Raw genomic sequence first — 21,386 nt, 5'->3', positions numbered from 1 at the left:
CTCTCATCCAGTGTTAGACCTCCAACTCCTAACTCTTAACTGTGTCATCTTCAAATAGGAAAAGTATGCCATGTATGCCTTCATCAATTTATTAATAAAAATGTTGAATCTTAAATTATATTCAGTCATTGATTATAACTGAATGAATCCACTCTTTGGATCTGAGGTGGATTCAATCAGTTCTGAATTCCCTTAACTATTCTTCTTCTACCTTCATCTCTCTATTTTACCTGCAAGGATAGGATTGAAAGGTTTTATCTAAACCTTTGCAAAAGTCTAAGTTGAAATGTATCTACCACAATTTTATGATTGACCAGTCTAGTAAAACCTAACAAGAAAAGAAATGAGATGTGTCTGGCATGATCTCATCTTGAAGAAACCATGCTAGCTCTTAAGTCATCACCACTTCCCTCTCTAGCCTTCCTTTTGATAATATATCTTAGTTTTTCAGGAATTAGCATCAACCTCATTGGCTTCAGTTTGCACACTTTACTCTCTTCCCTTTTTTGAAATTGGGAAAATATTTCCTTTTCTACAGTCCTATGACATCTCTCCTTCGAAGATAGCTAACACTACTCAACAATTATATACATCATTTTTTTTGTCACCCTGCAATGTCATATGACTGCAGTTAGGGACTTGAAAGACAGTAGAGCTAGATATTCATACAAAACCCTACTAACACTGGGTTTTAACTCCCTATTAAATATTTTTATTCTTTCCTTTCCAGTCTAAAGACCATTCTCCTCAGAAGACAACATAGTAAAAAATGCACTGGGTTTGGAACCAGGGGACCCAGGTTCAAATCCTAGCTTTGCTATTTAAGTCTTATCTTTTCCTAATCTGTAAAATAAGGGGGGTTACACTAGATGATCTCTAAGGTGCTTTCTATATCTAAAGTTGGCAATTTTTTCCTTTGCCTATTAATTTTGTTTCATTCATCTTAACAATGGGACATACACTCTTTGGTCATTCTCTTTTCTCAAATATGGCTAGAAAAAAACAATCTTGTTATCCTTTGCCTGTCTCTGACAGTTTGATCTGGTTATTACAGGACTATAAATATTTTTATAATTCATGATCAATTATAGTATATGTTCATTTTAAATTTCAATTGTCCATGGACTTCCTTGTCTCTTTATTTTGGTATCTTCAGAGAGCTTTTCCTTTTCTTTTTCATTTTAATTACTGCTGTTTATGTCTCAGGACTCTATCTGGACAATATGAATATTAGACCATGTGATGCCACCTAACCCTTTTCTGATTCCTTTAATACCTACCCTCTAAAATCATCTCACAATATGCCCAGTTTTTCTCTCCTTCTTAATCAAAGTCTAATACTGCAGTTACTTGCCCCCTCGATTCCCTTCATTTCTTTTGTAATAACTAGCTCTATATGTAAAATGAGTTGTTTTAGATTAATTCTATGGTCTTTTCCAGCTCTAAATCTATAATCCCAAACAGCAATTCCCCTTGTCATTTGTTTGACCTTTTGAAGGTTAATATTACCATTAGGAGCAAGACAAGAATGTATTAGCTTTGCTTCTGGAAAAGAAAAAGAAAGCATGAAAAAATCTTGGGCCTTATTACCATCCCAAAAAAAACCAAATGAAAGACCAGAATAACTATCAACCCATATGCCTACTTTAAAAAAATTTTATGAAGACAAAACCACATTCATATCAATGTAATAATTAGTGTAAGTATAAGGGAACAAGAAGACTCTTCAAAACAATATCCCAGAAAAAGAAGTAGGCTGAGGCCCACATGTTGGGCACACCCCTGAACTGAGCTAGGAGCTCCCAACTCTCTTTCTGCCAGCATGGCGGCCTCCACTTAGTCCCAACAGTCAGTCAATGACTAGGGACCTCTATCTCTAGGCTACACACAGGATACAGGGAGGAGCCAGGTACCCCAAAGCAAATCAGCAGAACTCCTAGCTATCAATGAAGACTTAGACAAAGAGATCAGACCCACGTATGCAGGGAGTAAAAGTGCTATGGAGAGGCTAAAGTGAGGCACCATTCATGCTCAAGGATTAGACTGGGAATGCCTGGTAGCAACTGAACCTAGCCTCTCACTTCACTTCCAAAGTTTTCCATTTCTTTATGAAAAAGAAAGATTAACACTTATTCCTTTGGTGACTTTTTGGGGGGGGAGGGCAATTGGGGTTAAGTGACTCACCCAAAGTCACACAGCTAGTAAGTGTGTCAAGTGTCTAAGTCTGAATTTGAACTCAGGTCCTCCTGACTCCAGGGCCAGTGCTCTATTCACTGCCCCACCTAGCCGCCCCTGATCTTTCCCCTCTTTCTTTCTTTCTTTCTTCCTTCCTTCCTTTCTTTCTTTATTTATTGCTTTTTGGAGGGGGGAGGGCAATTGGAGTTAAGTGACTTGCCTAAGGTCACATGGCTAGTAAGTGTTAAGTGTCCGAGGCCGGATTTGAACTCAGGTCCTCCTGACTCCAGGGCTGGTGCTCTATTCACTGCACCATCTAGCCACCCCTCTGGTGGCTTTAAAACATTCACATGTGAATCCCTTATTTTGAATGGTCTAAAAGTTTAGGTTCTTTCCCCTTTTCTTCCTCCCATACCCACCAGACTGTAAGAACAGAAGAAATGGCAATTTTGCAGTTAAAATCTGCATTATAAGTAGTTAAGAACAATCTAGGTCATTTTTTTTTTAAATCATTGAGTACAGAAAATGCACGTAGAAGGTTCAGTTTACTACCCTGCTAACCTGCCCCAATCCTTGATTTTCTTCCTCTGAATACATTTAAAACCAACAAATTGTCATTATTTTATGCCTTTTCCATAATCTCCAAAAACTCTGAAGGATTTTTCCATGAGTCAATGCCGAATGCATGTTCTACCTGGTAGTTGGGTTATCTTCCAGTTAGGGCTACATAATAGAGACCCTGCTTTTAACAATAACATGGATTTTTTGTTTGTTTTGTTTTTGCTGTCTGAGAATTTGCAATTGATTGTGCTTTGAAGTCAATTTCAAATGCATGAGTTATAAATGCAGAGAACTAATCAGTCTGCTAAAAAAATTAAGAACCCAGATAGCTACTTTTCAGATGAAAACTGTAGATTTCGGGTCTTGAGTGTGCCATAGGATGATTTTTAAAAATCTGGATAAATGACTAAAACTGTTATGTGCATCTTTATATGTATTTACTACCTGATGTAATAAAGCTTATTTCCATTAACAATTTATATAAAAAAACAAACATCCTCCAGAGGATTACATCTTTCAAGTCCCAAAACTGACCTAAAGGTAGAGATTATAATGCTTGTTGATATGACAAAAGTATTTGATTCATTAGGGCAAGACACCATCTTAAAGAAGTTGCTCCAACAAGATCATTCAAGATATCCTGAAAGATGTAACAGAGCTAACTTTGTTCTATGAACTTCTAATTATTAATCTCAAATGCTCACCATAGATAACTATCATTCTCATGAAGTATATGCAGCACCGAGGATGACACTGTGGTCAACGCATCAAGCATCACAATGTCATCCTCAAGTAGCAACAGCTGGAAGACCTCATCTATTGGGAATAATGCCTCTTCAACATGTACCATGTGCTGGTGATCGATCCTTCCAGAAAAAATTCAAAAGGTGCTAGATGTAGCAAGCACTGAATCATATTAAAAAATGGCAGACAGGGCAGGGGCAGCTAGTGCTGTGGACAGAGTCAATAGAGTGGACAGAGAACTAGGCTTTGTGTTAAGAAGATCAGAGTTTGAATTCAGCCTCAGACATTTAGTAGCTATCTTGGACACTTAACCTTTGTCTTTCTCAGTTTCCTCAACCTTAAAATGGGGATAATAATAGCATCTGCCTCCTAGAGTCTTTGTAAAGATCAAAGGAGCCAATATTTGTAAAGCACTTAGCACAATGCCTAATACATGGAAGGTGATATACAAATAACAGTTAGGTGGTACAGCAGATAGCGTTCCAGGGGCCTGGAGTCAGGAAGATTCATCTTCCAAAGTTCAAAACTAGCATCAGACACTCACTAAATGTGTGACCCTGGGCAAGTCGCTTAACCCTGTTTGCCTCAGTTTCCTTGTCTGTAAAATAAAAGCAAGAGAAGAAAATGGCAAATCCAGTATCTTTGCCAAGAAAACCCCAAATGGGATCAACAAAAAGTCAGGCATGACTCAAAACAAATGAACAAAACACACATGTTATTGTTAAGGTGAAAATGCAGCTTAACCAAGTAATGACTGCTTACAAACACAGCAGTCATTTTATTTTCTACAAAGTTTAAGTAAACAGCAAATTATAAGAAAAGATAAAGAGCAGTCATTTTATTTTCTACAAAGTTTAAGTAAACAGCAAATTATAAGAAAAGATAAAGAGTAGATGACTTTGCATGGAATATAGCAGCTCTAACCCTACCTTTTAAACACATTTGACTTTAGACATGGATAAAAGCAAAAACACTGACTCTATCACTATTTCTCAGAGAAGTAGAAGGAATACACAAGAGTCATTAAAACTACCTCAAGTTGGCAAACAAAACTTCCTTGCCAAGCAGAGATCAGGGCAGACAATGGCAATCCAGCAGTTTGGAGTACAAGCTGATTTGAAAATATTACAATACAAATAAGTGAAAGAACTTGCAGAAAGCTTACTCTGAGATTCAGCTAAACCAGACTGTCCTGATAACACTTATAATAAAATGGAGGAAACCAACAGACAGATATGTAGCTGGTGATTCCTTGGAACCAGGATAGGCCTATGTACAGCTCCCATGCCCTTTTCTTTTGGGATGGGGGGAAGAGTCATTGTACATACATGTAAGGCAGGAATATTTTTTCTATCATGCCACTGGGAAAGGACATCTATCACCTATCATCCCCGGAGGAAACAAACAGTAGAAAGGACATGTAAGAATTCTGAAATGTGGTTGATGTTTCTGTAGCTTAACATCACTAACAAAGATTGCTGTTTCAATGCTGTCCCTGGTCTAGGTCTCTAAATAATTAGCAACTGATCCCAGACTGAATTTACTTTATTATTTCCCATTTTAAAAAGGGTGGGGGTGAACAAGCACTGCCATTGAATTACCCATCAAAGTTCCCAATACTATTCCCTAAAGGTAGGAAGCAAGGAAGACCCACAGGATACAAATGGGAAGTATAATAGATACACTAGAATTTTAATACTGATTTATTTTCATGAGAGTTTATAATAGAATAGCTGTATTTTGACTCTGCCCCTCAGTACCCAAAATACTAAGTAAAGAAATGGCAATAGCACTTAAGAAAATGAAATTCAAAAGGTCAACTGGATCTAACAAAAATACATGAAGAAACTCCTGCTAGAAACTGTAGTTCTAAGAGAAAGTATAACGAATATGGAATACAAAAACACTAAAGTGTGAAAAATTTGGCAAAAAAAGAATCAAAAGGCAACAAGATTTAAAAAAAAAAAACCTCACCACAGGAATCCTATATAAACTAAAGCATGACTCTGAAAACAGGATGCCTAAAGATAACATAAGGATTATAAGTCTCCCAGAAGAATATAACAAATCAAAAAATCTGAGTAGCATAAAATGCAAGAAATTAAACAAAAAAAAATTATCTAGAACTTCTGAATATAAACAAAAAAGCACCGAATAAGAAAATATACAAATGGTACTGGGTAGTAAAATTTAACAATTTTAATAGTAAAAATTTTTTCAAGTAACCAGACTTTTAAATATGAAGGTAAAGCATTTTGAATAAGTACAGATTATTCTTCATTCACAAGAATTCACTGGTGAATGGAATAGTATATGTCGAAATCAAAAGCACCCAGGCAGCAACCTAAAATAACATGGTCCTAATCATCAATTTTTAAAAATCTGATATGCCATAAGAGAGAAAGTGAGACATCTGAGGCATTCTTGAAAAAATAAATACAAAAATAAAACAAACATGAGCAAATTATTTCACTTAAAAAGATGTGTAGAGAGTTTTGTCATAAATTCTTTTCATCAAGGGCAGTGGAACCACAAAATTTAGACTCTTAACATCACAGTCCTGAGTGAGCTGCCAGATGAAGTGAAAATGACAATGAAAAAAAAAGGCAAACTAGACCAACTACAGAGAGAGGAGGTCAAGGGAGGATATAACAATTTTGAGAGCATAAATGGAATAATTCTCAATGTATATGAAACAGGGCAAGATGGCAATAACATGGGAAACAAATGTCAGATCTCCAGACAGAACGGTCGACAAAAGAGGAGGCAGACCACCCAACTTTCCCATACCTATTCCCACAAAACCCTTAAGCTCATACCAGAAATGAATCAAGAAATCCAATGAGAAACTATAGTAACTTCTACCCCAGAACTGCACAAGATGTCAACCCAAAGCCCATGGGCAATAGGAAAGAGCTACTGTTCAGGCATTTTTCAGTCCAATCCAAGTCTCTATAATCCCAAATGGGGTTTTCTTGGCAAAGATATCAGTGGTTTGCCATTTCCTTTTACAGATGAGGAAACTGAGACAAACCAGGGTTAAGTGACTTGCCCTGGGTCACACACCTACTGTGTCTAGGGTCACATTAGAACTCAGGAAGACAAGTCTTCCTACTCCAGGTTCTGCACTATATCTACTGCACCACCTAGCTGACCCCCCAAATTAAAACTGTTCAAAAGAGGAACTGCTGCTCGCTCGCTAATAGGAAAGAAAGTCACTAGCAACACCAGCATTAGAGGAAGGCAACCCTCCAGCATAACCAGAGATGGATATGAGACATTTGTAGCCTGCTAGGCTAGGTATGTGGACAAAGCCACAGTGGACAAATGCCCCAAGAAAGCCCCAGAATAGTCAGAAAGTTCTAATGGGAGTTTTCTAAAGTGAAGGCCTTAGAAGCCCAAGAAGCAGTTGTAAGCAGTGATCATCAATGAGATTAGGGCAGTAGCATGCAGATCAGGATACCCCATGTCCTGGGGCTCTGAGATTCCTAGCCCTCTATCCTAAGATTCCAGAGAGGACCCTGAAGATAGAGAGCTCTCAATCTAATCCTGGGAAAGGCAAGTAGAACAGCAAGCTAAATGACTTAGGACAAGACCAAGCAGGGCTGACTATCCAAGCCAAAAGTATAGGAGGGGTATTGTCTAGTCCTGGCACAAAATCACAATTTAGAAACTAAATTTAGAGATGGGCAAATTAAAGAAAACACCAACCAGTATCAAAAACTACTGTAGCCCTAGAAACCCTCCAGAATAAGAAGCAAATAACTCCATGACAGCTGTGAGTAAAGACTCAAAGAAAAAAACAAATAGATTTTCCACAAGGTCTATAATGAATACCTAGAAGAAATGAAAGTTCCAGAGGAAAGACTCAGAAGCAAAATAAGTACAATTTTGTATGGATCTACATAATTCTATTATTGTCTAGTCCACTTCCATCTTGTCCACAAGAACAGTAATGGGGGACACTGTCAAATGCTTTACTAAAATCTAGATGTCTACAGCATTTTCCTAAACTACCAGTTAAGTAATTCTGTCTAAAAAGCAATAAAGTTAGTCTGGCATGACCTGTTTTGCTTTTTTCCTTTCTTATCTAGTCTTTTCTTTACTTTTTAAAGACTGGATTTCCCTATAGTAGGTAAAAGGAAACAAAACATTTGTCAAGTGCCTACTGGATGCCAGGCACTATGCTAATCGCCTGAGGAATATTATCTCATCTGATCCACACAACCCTTAGAGATTAGAGGAAGGGAGAAAACGAGGTTTCTGAGAACTGGAAATGCAGAATTCCACAGAGAATGGCCTCTATTTTCTCATTAAAGTATGAGATAAGGTCCTCAGCTGTGAGAGAGGGGGAAGTGATAATCAAGGAAATTTGAAAAAACTATTATGGAGAATGGAAAAGAAAATCAATTGTTGAGATTACCTGGCTTCAATAAAAGAGAGATCTCAGAGAAGTTGCGAAAAGCCAACTGGTGAGAAAGTTAAACTACAACCATGATCATTCAGCTGCCAAGTGTTCTTTCCACTAAAGTGCATTGCTCCTCAAATGACACATTGCACATTAATATGTATCAAAGTCAAAGCAATGGTAATGGCTTTTTCTTAATCACAGCTATAAAATGGACAGGATGGAAGACTATGCAGCCACAGTCTGAGTATCAGCCAAGCTAAGTCATATGCTAGGAATTCATTTCAGACAATAAAAAGAAGACAACTACTGAACTCTCATTTTGCTTCTGCTTTAATTTTATAAGGAAGAATAATTTTTAATTCCACATTTGTAAAGACAGGAAAAATGGGAATAAAGAACAAACAAGAAATTAAGCCCAATATGATAACAAAATAAAAAAAAATCAAGGTATTCTTAATGAACTAAAGTCACTATGCCCTGACAAATTAAGCCTCAGGACACTGCCAGCTAGGTCTACTGTCACTGTTAACTGTCTTTGAAAGATCACGAGAAATACAGTAAAGTGAGCAGAACCAGGAAAACAACAAACATGATGGCTACCACAATGAAAGGGGAAAGAAAAAATTTTAACTGAATGCTGTTTTAATTAATTGTAATTAATTTGGTCATTACATTACAAAAACTTGTACCTGGATAAGAGTTAAGAAAAGGTACTTCACTCCTTCCTTTGCAGTAGTGAGGGACTATGGGTATGGCACATTTCATACACTGTAAGACTCAATTGATGATTGATTAGTTTTTACTAAATTTTTCTTTCTTCCTTTTTTTTGTCACAAGGAGAAATAGCTCAGTGGGTATTGGAGAAGAGGAAATTGGAGAAAGCAGAAAAACAAAAGATGTCAATATCAGAATAATTGCTTAAAATACAAACATCTTGAAGAACCTATTTTTCCTGAACCACTCAATAAGACTGAGTGACTAAATGACCTTAATCAGATTAAGGTGTTCCCCATCTAAAACTGGGTACCACTTTCCTGGAGCTTAGAACTCCTCAAATTTTGATCCAGTTTCTCTACAGAAAGGCCTTTGGAAAGAAGAAAAAGGATTCAACATTTTAATATTAACCCCCTTACTATCTACCAAAAGTTTGATCAAGTACTGATAAAGTTTTCTTCATACGGATAAGTCTGGAGAAGACTTCAAAAAAAATACTTAGCATTCATATAGCACCTACTATGTGCCAAATATTTCATTTGGTCCTCAAAACAACCCTGGAAGATAGGTGCTATTATTATCCTCATTTTACAGTTGAAGAAACTGGGGCAAACTGAAGTTAAGTGACTTGCCCAATCACACAACTTTGAAGTGTCTGAGGCTGCATTTGAACTCCTTAGATTCTAGACCCAGTGCTCCATCCACTTTTTATCACCTAGTCGCCTCACTTCAGACTCTAAAAATATGTATTTAATATTTTCTTTAATTGCTTCCATAGCATTTCTGCCCCTAAACCATACTGCCTCTCAATGGTAGAGCACCATCTATTAGGGTCCTTGCCATGTAGATTAAACAATATTCTCCCTAAAAGGAAGTGAAACAGTTCAGAGATGTGATCAATACAGAACTCTAGAGCTTGAGCCTTAACTCAGACTTCACTTAGACCTTAAAAACCCAGTCAAGAGGAGGCTAGGTGGTGCAGTAAATAGAGCACTGTCCCTGCAGTCAGGAGGACCTGAGTTCAAATCCGGCCTCAGACACGGAACACATACTAGTTATGTGACCTTGGGCAAGTCACTTAACACCAACTGCCCTGCCTTCCCCCCTCTAAAAAGCAAAAAACAAAAACAAAAAAACCCAGCCAAAAGAACGCTGCCACGGAATCAACACACCCTTCTGTCCCAGTCTTTTCACAAAGAGGCAAGGGAAGCTAGAAAGCTAGCTATCTACCTATACTAGTACTGGGTTCTTGCTGAATGTCTTTTGCTATGCCACTATTAAGTAAATGTTAGATGCTCTACAAGTGCCTTGAAGCTCTAATCCTGAGCCTGAACTGGGCCTGACACACGACATTCTCTCTTACAGAATGAAGAAATTAAGGCCCAGATAGGTAAAGCGACTTGCCTGTGGTCACAAAGACAATTTGTGGAAGACAAAATTAAGATTTGGCTATCATGCCAAATACCTAAAGTATCATACTACCCACTACTTCCTCCGCTTTTCCTCATGCAACAAATTACAAGAAAAATGTATAATTATTATTTGATTTTTGTTTTACTTAATTGACAGTATTGAAATAGTATGATTTGCTAATAGTTGTCATCACAAATGTAAGGCGTTTTGGTTAAATGGGTTCTTTTGAGCTAGCCCATACATCTAATCACTATTACCAGTATGTTGCCATGGGAAAATACATTCTGAATTCTGAACAATTAACTTGCAAACAGTTTTGGAAAGCAACCTTTGAAAATACAAGTTAGACTTCCTAGAATTCTTTTTCTCTAGAAAAAAAAATTACATTAAGATAAATTACTTGTTTCTCTTAAAGTTAAAATGCACTATTCATAGCATATTCTGTAAGCTTTAAAAATATAAAGCTTTCTAATGGTTAATCAAACTTAGCACTAAATCAAACTCTTTAACACAAACATATCTTTCCTGATCTTCCTTAATTCATATCTTCTCTCTATTAAACTCCAATTTATCGTGAATATATCTTTTTTTTTTTTTAAATATATCTGTCTGGATGTTGACTCCCCCATTAGACTGTGAACTTCTCAAGAACAGGAACAGATTTTTTGGTCTTTCTTTGCATTCCCAGCTTAGCACGCTGCCTTCCTGGCACATAATAGGTGCTTAATAAATGTTTACTAACTGATAGATCAACCATTGCAACCAATAAGAATTTATTCTTCTCTTCTTTTTTTTCTCCCATGTGTGAAAAGACAGGGATTAACAAATTAAGTGCTGGTACCATGAAATTGCATAGGCTCATAGAATTAGAGGTAGAAGGGTCCTTAGAATCCACTGAAGACAAATCTCTCACTTTACAAATGAGGAAATGGAGGGGCAGAAAAAATTAAGTCATCTGAGGTGAGATAAAACTTCGGGCCTTCCTGATTTCACATGCTACATCTAAAGAACTAGGGCCACAGTTCTTAAAGTAGGCTCCAGGAATTCATGGAAGACCCAAGCCCTTTTTAGGGTACCCACAAAGTGAAAAACTATTTTCATAATAATACTAAGATGTTTTCATTTTTAATATGGTAAATATTGATAGATATAACCCAAAGTTTTGAGAGGGTCCTCAATAATTTTTAAGAGTATAAAAGAGTCCTGAGGGGCAGCTAGGTGGCACAGTGAATAGAGCACTGACCCTGGAGTCAGGAGGACCAGAGTTCAAAATCGAACTCAGACACTTAACACTTACTAGCTATGTGACCTTGGGCAAGTCACTTAACCCCAACTGCCCTGCCTCCCCGTCTCCAAAAAGACAAAAAAAAAAAAAGGCCTGAGACTAAAAGTTTGAGAAGCACTAAGTGAGAAAAAGGTTTCTATGACACTGGATCACTTCTCTATAGAGAGTTTACAAAAACAAATGGACAAGAATCCCACAAGATGAAAAGGCATGAATGAGTAGTAATCTGTACTGACAGGAGTACTGAATAAATAACATCTTGTAGTTTACTAAATGACATCCTAATGACCAACATGGTCAACTTCCCCAGTGATATAAATTGTTTTCAAGGAGTATGCCAAGATGTTTTAAAACTTTTGAAATCATCTTGTCTACCCTCCTCTCTCTAGAGCAAGGGGTCTTAACTTTTTTTAGGTCATAGACCCCTCTGGCAATCTGGAGCCTACAGACCCCTATTCAGAATAATATTTTTTAAAATATTAAATAACTGAAGGAAATGCTGAATTTCAAGTGGAGGTCAGTGAAAATCAAGATGAAATTTGATTCCTGTCCAACTTCTAAGACCCCTTCAAATCTACCCATGGAACAGAGGAAATCTATGTTAAGAACTACCCTACAGTGACTCAAAGTAGATTCTTATCATTCTGGTACAGTCTAAATGATTGAAGTAATTTCATACTTTTCTCTTTTGTGCCAAATAATGCCAATTTCTGGGTCTTGTATTAAAATGCTTTAGTCATCTGACAAACTTTCTATCAACAGAAGTAGCCTCAACTGCCTTCAAGGAGGAGAGTAGGAAACAAGAATTCACCTACATAAATCTTCAAAGATGGCAAGACAGGAAGTGAGTCCATGAAGTTTCTTAGTCTGTGATCTCTAGGAGAATATCTTGTAAATCTCTACATTCTGTGTGCTCTGTGGTAAGATTCATTTCCTGTGCCTAAATGAGTATGATTGTCAGATATAAGTTTCCTTTCTGGTTTTTAGGGGTCTGGTTTCTCTTACATTTAACTTGATACCACTTAATGGCTTAAAGTACTGCAAGGTATCTAGAGTACATTATTAGAAAATGAACTTTGTGTCCTAATGCCAACTTCATCATAAATCTATTTAATGATTCTGGACAAACTAGTGTTGTACATAGACTATGACCTCAATTTCTCAGCAACTGATATGAAGATACATAAACAAATGACTAAAAATGCTAAAAAGTATGACATCATAAATAATAGTCCAGATTTGAAATTAGAGTCATAGAACCTGAGTTATAATCCTGGCTCTGTTACTACTTCTGTGACTTTGGGTAAGTCATTTCATCTCTCTAGGCCTCAGTTTCCTGTTCCTCATCTATAAAATGACCTTCTAAGGTCCAATCTTACTCCAGAGAAGTTAATCAATACCATTTCATGGAAAGTGGTAGGGATCAGGAGCTACAGTAACAGGAACAACCAACCACAGGGCTTACCTCTGGGGACCCAAAGTAAGTCTGAGCACAAGCTGAGGAAGTAACCAAGATTGGGGGTGGGGGTGTGGCCAGTGGGCAACACTGTCACAAAACAGGTTTATATTACTCAAGGTGTACCTACATATTTATATTTATCTAACCTGTAGGCTTTGCCTTCTCTTCAGAAGTTTCAGGGGTAGATTCCCCAGGAATTGGCCCACCACCCACTGCCTATTCCATCACAACCACCTATTTCTTCTAACCCTAGGTTTCTTTCTTTCCTTCCTCCATACCCTACCCTGCCAGCCCACAGCTGAACAGAATGTTATCTTCACCTAGACCTTCCTGGCCCTGAAATAAGCCCACAATCATCTCAAATATTCTAAGGATTTTTACTGCTATCAACAGGTGGAAAACAACCCTGGAGCAAAAAGCCCTACTTGTTACTGGTCTCCCATCCTCTATTTCTCAACAGGAAATATGATAGTGGCTCTTTAAGTACACAAAGCACTAAGAAAACATATTCTATATTTCAAAAGAAAATCCATACTTTAGGATGAACTATACATTTCAGATAGAAGAACCATGAGTTATGGGGAAGCAGTGAGTTCCAGATACTCTGACAAGGAAGAAGAAAGCTAGTGACAAAGAACAAAAAATAAAACACATTGGCATTCTGGGAGGGCATAAATGACCACTTGTATCCAATAGCCACTCAGGGCAGAGATGCCAGCACTAAAGATATCCTACCAATAAAGTTCAGAATTGTGGGCAGGTATACATTACGTATGCTAGTGTGAGGGAAAGGTAAGCCATTTACTCCTAAGCCCCAAAATATCTTTATCAGCACCTACATAGCACAATAACTTAAGCCAGTGATACATACATATATATATATATATATAATACATTACAAAAATATCTCCATCGATTTTTTTAAGACAGTAAAAATACAAAGCCCAGAAAAATCCATTACCTGAAGGCAACAAAAAGCTATCATTCTACTATAATGCATTTTAAAATTATTTTTTTTAAAGTTTGTTTAAAAAAGCTTAGTTAACGAGCCCCTTTAAAGACTACCACAACAATCCCTTCTTTTGACCACACTGAAACAATATTATAATTGGGAGGGTTTGTTTCTATTAAAGGATTTATCAAATAAATTACAGATAGAACCAAAATTCTAAGTAGATAACTCATTCTTGCATTCTTAAAAGTTATTCCAGAAGAATATAATCTCCAGCAGGTTGTATGAAACTAGAAGGGATTTAATAGAGTCCTGCTGGTGTAATATTTGTCTTGTCATCTGAGGATGCCTTGTCACCATGTTGGCTGAAAAGTGATTAATTTTTCAGCCTCAGCACCTAAACACAATCAATTAAATTATATCAAGAGGAGATCTATCTGCCTAGACGAAGTGAGGACCAAGAGTAGCGTTGACTCCACAAATGCTCAGGTTCATCCAGGGGACCGTCATTATTAGTCATTATTAATTAGTACCTACTACATGTCACCACTAGGGAATAGAAAGAAAGGCAAACAAAAGCAGTCTGCACTGTCAAGGAGATCAATCTAATGGGGAAAACAGCAAAGCAACAACTAAGTGCTGGGGGCAATGTCAGAGGGAAGGCAACATTTCTTGCAGAAGCTGAGGCTTTAGCTGAGACCTGAAGTCAGAAGGCAGAGATGACCAGGAAGCGTATTCTAAATATGAGCAACAGCCTATGTATCAAAGTACTAAAGTACAAAACAATATGCCATAAAAGCAGAGATGAATGTCGATGAGCTTCTATAAATAATTTAAATTTTATTTTAAACAATTCTAATTGCCACAAAATGGATTACTATAAATTATACAACCAGCACCTGAAAAATACAATTCCACTATATCATCAACATGACCTAAAATTAATGGAGCATCAGTTGTCCTGGGTATTTTTAATAAATCTACATAGGAAAATCTGGACAACTGTTTTCTTTTTCTCCAAATTTCCTTATATCAAGCAAAAGGATTTTAAATCGTTCTTTGATCTTAGATTCTTATAATAATTCTCATATTCGATTCTTAGATCTATGGTAAGAGGTGGAAAGCACTTTTGGAAAAAAAAAAAACCCGGCAATTCTAATTATTTACCACTAGATGACAGGCTAGAACCTTTAGCAAACTAAAATAAAGGAATTAATGACTGAAAAATGTAGCTCTCTAGGAGACCACATAAAATGATGGGTTTATCACTAGAGGAACAGCAAAAAGTATACCTGTCATGTAACACTGTTTACAGTTACTGATGTGGGTATCAAAATTGCCATCCCAGCCCATCAAGAGAGCCCTTTAAACCTTATATTCCCCACCTCACCCCAAAACTCAGCACCTAGCACAGTTCATTACAAGTATGTACTTAATATAAATTCAGGTATTTGGATCCATGTCCTCCTGACTGTTCTCAGGATGATTCTTGGTAGGGAATAATACTGTATCTCCATGGAAAATAAGGAATCTTCATGTAGCACAGCTCCATTAAAGTCCTATTTTGATACTTCATCCTGACAGAAATGTCCTGAGGTTCTTGAACACTATGCCAGTAAACATAGACTCAGGCATATTCTACCAAGCAAAAAGGCTTTGCGTATGGTCCTAGCAAAAGGAAGACCTAAAGGCAAGACAGTATCACAGAAGCTCATCATCACTAAGGAAATGGGCAGCAGGAAATTTTTTTCTTTCCTAACAAAGCAATTCACATGACCACCAGCAAAGACATGGAAGGGTTTCAAACTCTGTCAGTGAAGGCGACGAATACACATGGATGAAATTATCGAACCTCAAATACATGACAAAGTATAACATTAATTTGACACTAGATTAAAAGATTATTAATTAGATAAAATTTGAAAACTCTAGCTAAAGGGTTTACAAAAAGCTGTATTTCCATGGATAGAATTAAAGATGAAGCCTAAGGCTGAAGAAAATGACAACAGTGAAGAGAACATGGGGTGGGGAGAGAAGGTAACAGCTATGAAGAAAGTGATGAAGGAATGATAGATGGTCACGTGGTTTGAGGAAGGAATTAATAATAATTCTGGGAAATGCAGAGTCTGGAAGGCCTGCAATTTCATAGGCGTGCAGAACTCCCAGTGTGAACATTCCCTCCATCAATGCAGATCAACAACGCATCTGTTTTAGAGTCTTAGAGAATTCCTTGGGACTTCATTAATATATTGCTTAATTGTGCTGTGTTGGCTTTTTTCCCCCGCACACACTCTTTTTTATTCTTTGTTACAAGGAAAGTTCTTTGAGGAGGGATATATTTGGAAATGAAAGTGATATAAAAACAAAAGATATCAATTTTTTAAAAAGTTTAAACTATGCCTATGCCACTGAAAGGTTAAGTAATTTGCCTAGTCACAAAGATAAGTTTGTATCAGAGGCAAAACCTAGGTCTTCAGGTTCTAGGGAACAGACCCTCTACTCACAAGCTGTCTCTCAACAGTAACATACTAGAAAAGAAAAGAAATGAAATGAAACAAAATGAACCTTCAGGGGCATTATTCTTAAAACTTTATATTCTTATGGTGCAGTAACCATGACTGCAAAATATAAATGTTATCATTTGGTCATGTCCTATTAAATTCAGCTATCTTATTCCATTAAAATGGTACAGTCAGATATAATATTGTTTGCCAAAACACAGATTAATTACAAAGTTCATTGTATGTAGCATAGCATCAAAGAAATGATGCAGCCAAGAAGATAAAACAATCTACCACAAAACTGTGGTCTAAGAAATCTGGTTACTAGATACTCTTGCCAAAAGAAAAACTGCTTGTGTAACATTTTATCACACAGAGGAAATGGGCAAGGGTCTGCCTCAATTTATGTAAAGTATGATTTACCTTTAGTCAGTGTATTTTCTTCTATTATGGATTACTATCGATTTCAGTTTTTACAACTTATATATCTATTTGCCATCTGTCAATCTCTTCCTAAGTTTAGAGGAATTAACAAAGGTAGTATTTGATAAGGGGCATGCTGAAGATAGAGAAAAAGAAAGGAATCTATGAGGGTTTTGTTGTTTTGAGAGGCGATATTGTGTACTGTAATGGATGAAAAATGGAAATGATTCTGCAGCCTGGTGTTGCTGGCCCTATGACCTTGGGCAAGTCACACCACCTCTACAGGTCTCAGTTCCCCTCATCTGTAAAATCACTGGGTTGGACTTGATCTCCAATGCCCCTCCCAACTCTCAATCACTCATGATCTATACATATGATCTTTATGTGGATATTCATATACGCATTTACATATATACAATTTATCTAACCTAAGGGGATGAAGAGCTGAGTTGTTTCCTTGAGATATAAACCTCTGATCAAAGCAAGAGGAGGTCCCTAAAAACAGATTTCTGAAGCTCTCTGGCCTGATCTTGGAAAAGCAAGCCTAATTGGCTGGCTAGTCTACAAAGATGAATGTGCAAGTATGAGATTCAAGATCAAGTGCAATCACCAATAACCACTACAAAGGATCCATCCTTCCCTCTTCCTGGGCCAAAAAAAAGTCAGGGACGCGACCAGGAGATAAAGGTCTGGAACGTGCAATTCAAACACTGACATCTCCGGCAACTGGATCCATCCCGGCATATTTCCTGGCACGACCCGGAGTCTGTGTTTTAGAGGGCCCTGAAGGCCCCCTTTAAAAGGACCCCCAGCTCTTTCCTGAGCCTCTCTGGCCGGAAAAACGCCGGATGCTTAGGCTTTATAAATAGCATCCTGGCACTTAATGCAAAATGGAAGAGATGCCCACCGAGCCGCACAGCCCGCTCCAAGGTCCCTGCCTCCAGACACCCCGACGTGCACTCCGAGGGGCGCCAGGATGGAGGGTGGGCCCTGCCGGGGCCGCCAGAGGTGGGGACCCGCGGGGCCCGAGCCGCGCCCTCTGCGAGCACACACACCCACCCGCCGGCCCCGGCGCAGCCTCCGCGCCCCGCGCCGGCGCAGGGGGCCCACGACCCCCGAAGGGGCGCCCCGCCCGCCCCGCTCCCTCAGCCACTCACCCAGGGGAGGTTGCGGCTGTCCGTCCGGCTCAGGTCACCGCCACCGCCCCCGGGCCCAGCCCAGCGACCGCCCGGTCAGCGGGGGAGGAGCCCAGGGGGTGAGGGAGGGACGGTAGAAAGGATGGAGCGCCCCCGCGACGCCCGGCAGTCACATGCCCTCCGCCGGGCTGGGCGCGCAGCGGCTGCCCGGGCCGTGTTCGCCTTCGCCACCGCCGCCGCCGCCGCCGCCGCCGCCTCGGCTCCTTCAGCCTCCACAGCCTCCTCAGCCGCCGCCGCCCCTTCCTCGCCTCCTTCCCACCCCTCCCTCCCACCCTCCCCGGCCTGAGCCCCGGCCCCGCCCCGCCCCAGGCACCCCGCGGGCACGCACGCGCAGCCGCCACTCGCCCCGCCCCCTCCGAATCCAGGCTGCGCATGAGCAGCCAGACACGAGGCTGACCCCGCCTCCGGTATGCCTGGACCACCTCCCCTAACTCGCCGGGTAGAGTCGGAAGAGCCCCTTCGAGTCCCGCCTCCCTCCTGACCGACGCTCTCCCGGCCCCGCCCCCGGCCCCGCCCCCGTCCTACCTGTTAGACTCCTAGGCCCCGCCTCCTTCCACCTACGCCCTCCTGGCCCCTTCCCTGACAGTTCTCCAAACTGGGTACATCTCTACCGTGGTCCGGGCCCCGCCCCCGTGCAGGCTGCCTATTAGAGCCCAGGCCCCGCCCCCTTTCAGGATGTCCCGCCCCCACACCAGCCTGCTCACGGACGTCCTCAAGGCGGCTCCTCTGCGGACCTTGCTCTTCCCTCCACCCTTTAGGAGCGGGGCGGGGCTGGCCGGACTGAGTCCTGGGGACCGTCCTCCCCACTCCCAGTCTGGGAGCTCTGGGAGGCGCTGCTGGCGGTCCGAACTGTTTGGCCTTGGCCTCGGCTAAGCCCTCCCCGGGATACTCTGCGGGCGGGTCTGCGCTTTGTTTGTTCTCTGCGGCCCCTGCCCTCGGACGGGGCGGGAGTCCGAGCTGGTGACTGATCCCCACGTGCCGGCCCCGCAGGCCGCCTTCTCTAATCGCTGGGGCGTGGCGCGATCCTCGAAAACCCGGGCTCGTCCTCGGACCCGGATCGGCACCGCTGCGAACAGAGCTACCCTGGCTCTCACCTTCCGAAGAGCAGACGACCAGTCGATCAATCAGTCTGTCAGTCGTCTGTCCGACGGGCCGCCAGCCTTTCTGCGCCTTCCAAGCGCCGGGCGCTGGGCTGGAAGGCAGGGCTCTTCCTAGTAAGGAGCTTGCAGTGACTACAAACTCAATTTTGTTCCCCGCACCCTGTGACTCGGCTTAAACCCTTAAGCTGTCTTTTCGGTTTCACAATCCGCAGGATCCCAGGCTTGTGGGAGAATGGGGACATGCAAGGAAAGAGCTGGAAGAAACCGAACCTGTGTAGGAACAATAGGTGTGCAGAGGATTCAAAAAGCACCCACTGGGTGCCTGGCCAGCAGATGCGAGGCCCTGAGGATACAAACTCAGAAAATAGAAACTGCTTCTTTCCCTTGAGGGAATGAGAGAGAAGGAAAACGTTTAGACTTACAGAGTTGGTCTACTTCCACAATATGGGCTAGGCCACAGGATTGGACTGAGAGAAGATACTAAGAAAAAGTTTCATTTTGCTTATTTAGAAGAGGAAGAAGAAAACTGTGGGACAAGGGAAGGGGGAAAAGTGATTTTTCTTTAAGGTTGCGACAGGCCATTTGTTCCAGCTTTCAGGCTTCTAATATTTCTCCAAGTTTCCCTTGGCATTATAAGTGTAAAATTACCAACTAATAAACTGTCATGGTAGATAGGTCCCAAAAAGCATGAAAGTCCGCCTCATAGACCTCCCAAAGTTGTTCAAAGGATCAAATCAGATAATATTTGTAAAGTGTTTAGAACAATCAGTTCCTGTCACCTAGTAAGCATCATATAAATGCTAGCTGTTATTATTTTTTACAAACAAGGAAGGGGTCACTGGTCATCTGATCTTCCTTTGGCACACAGAGGTATCACCAATAATTTATATGGCCATATCAAGCTACCTAAAGAGTGAGAGCCAGGAGGCTCCAGCCTGAAACCATTGCCTCTTTTAAAAGGTCCATGAATCATTAGCGCCTGTCTCAGCAGCCAATAACATGGTTGTTATCTCAGTGCCCCATAACCCTGAGTCACAAGTATGGTGAAGCATCAACAGGGTCAGTTGGAACCTGGAAAGACAGCATCATCCACAGAATGACCCCTTTAGACCATTCACTTTCTTCTTCATATGGAATGTGAAGGTGAATTCAGGAGGTAGTGAGTTCTCCATCACTGAAGATCTTCTAGCAGAGGCTATATGACCTTGGGGATAACGGGATCATCAGTGTTAAGAAGGAACATTTACAGAGGAGCAAGTGAAGCCCAGAGAGGTGGAGATTCTTGTCAAAAGTCACACAGATAGTGATGGAGGTAGCATTTGAACCCAGATCATTTGGCTCCAAACCTATTGCTCCTTTACTTTGTACCATGCTACCTCTAGGAGTCTTCCATGTCATCCTTTACATACTGCTAAATTATCTCATTTTGTCTTTATCATTAACCAAAGAGAAATCTGTTTTAACTTGACCTGGAGGCATTTTACATTTATGTTACTTGGCTTATTAGTTGTAGAATAATTATCAAAATTGAATAATTTGGGGAGAGGGGATGATTGAATATTGAAAGCTATCAAGATAGACCTTCTTTGTTTGATTTATGGTTCATTCCTCCATCTTGAATGAAAATAAAGATCAACAAAAGTTCTCATTTCTGAAATCCACTCACATGTCCAACCCACTTGTTCATCACCTCACCCTTGGACCATATCAGTAGCCTCCTAATTGGTCTCACTGATTCTGTTCTCTCCCCTTTCAACTCCCACACAGCTGACAAAGTGTGCCTTTGTGTGTCATACAAAAAGTGTGACAAAAATATTCCTAAAACGGGGTGGCCAGGTAGCACAACTAGTAAGAGCACTGGCCCCAGAGTCCGGATGACCTGGAATGGAATCCGGGCTCTGATACTTAGCACCACACCCAGAAATAACTGGCCATGTAACCTTGAGCAAATTACTTAACCCCAATTTCTTTAAAAAAAATATTCCTAAAACACCGGTCATTCTCCAACCATGTCACTGTCCTACTCATTAAACTCCAGTGTCTCCTAGTTACATCTAGGGTCAAATGCAAACTTCTCTGTTTAACATTTAATCCTTTCACAGGCTGACTCTAATCCACCTTTCCAGCCTTATGACATTGCTCATCTTTATCCTCATTATCTATAGTCCAGCCAAATTGGCATAACACTCCTCGTGTCCACTCTCTTCCCCTTCACCCCAGATTTCCTTCAAAATTATTGGTACATAATAGGGCCTGTTGACTCAGATGGCATCTCCTGTATCAGGCCTTTCCTTATCCCTTCCCACCAGTTGCTAATTCCTCCATCCTCATCCCTACTCAAAGTCCTTTGTATTTTTTTTTTGTATATACTGATATATGTGTATTGGCTCCCCAGAAGAATTCCTCTCTCTCTCCCTCCCTTTGTCCCACTCTCTCATTCTTTTCCTCTTTA

The 21,386-nt window shown here is 40.3% G+C and overlaps 1 protein-coding gene across 6 annotated transcripts in view; it reads right to left on the bottom strand.

Annotated features, from left to right (window-relative positions):
• Positions 1-20,565, bottom strand: part of CCSER2 (coiled-coil serine rich protein 2) — a 137,835-nt gene extending 117,270 nt beyond the window's left edge. Inside the window, exon 1 of one of the 6 annotated variants that reach the window (XM_069071346.1) lies at positions 18,929-20,565. The gene's annotated coding sequence lies outside the window, so the exon portion shown is untranslated. Of the gene's footprint in view, positions 1-17,795; positions 18,022-18,359; positions 18,443-18,928 lie in introns of those variants that run through there. The other 5 variants (XM_069071348.1, XM_069071349.1, XM_069071345.1 and 2 more) reach the window with 5 other exon arrangements.
• Between the last annotated feature and the right edge of the window lie 821 nt (positions 20,566-21,386).

The sequence above is a fragment of the Petaurus breviceps genome, unplaced genomic scaffold (assembly GCF_028583685.1).
Source record: "Petaurus breviceps papuanus isolate PSGF00001 unplaced genomic scaffold, PetGlider_PUasm1.0 90825, whole genome shotgun sequence".
NCBI lineage: Eukaryota > Metazoa > Chordata > Mammalia > Diprotodontia > Petauridae > Petaurus > Petaurus breviceps.
Note: the sequence above shows the minus strand (reverse complement) of the source record. Positions and strands in the feature narration are given on the sequence as shown.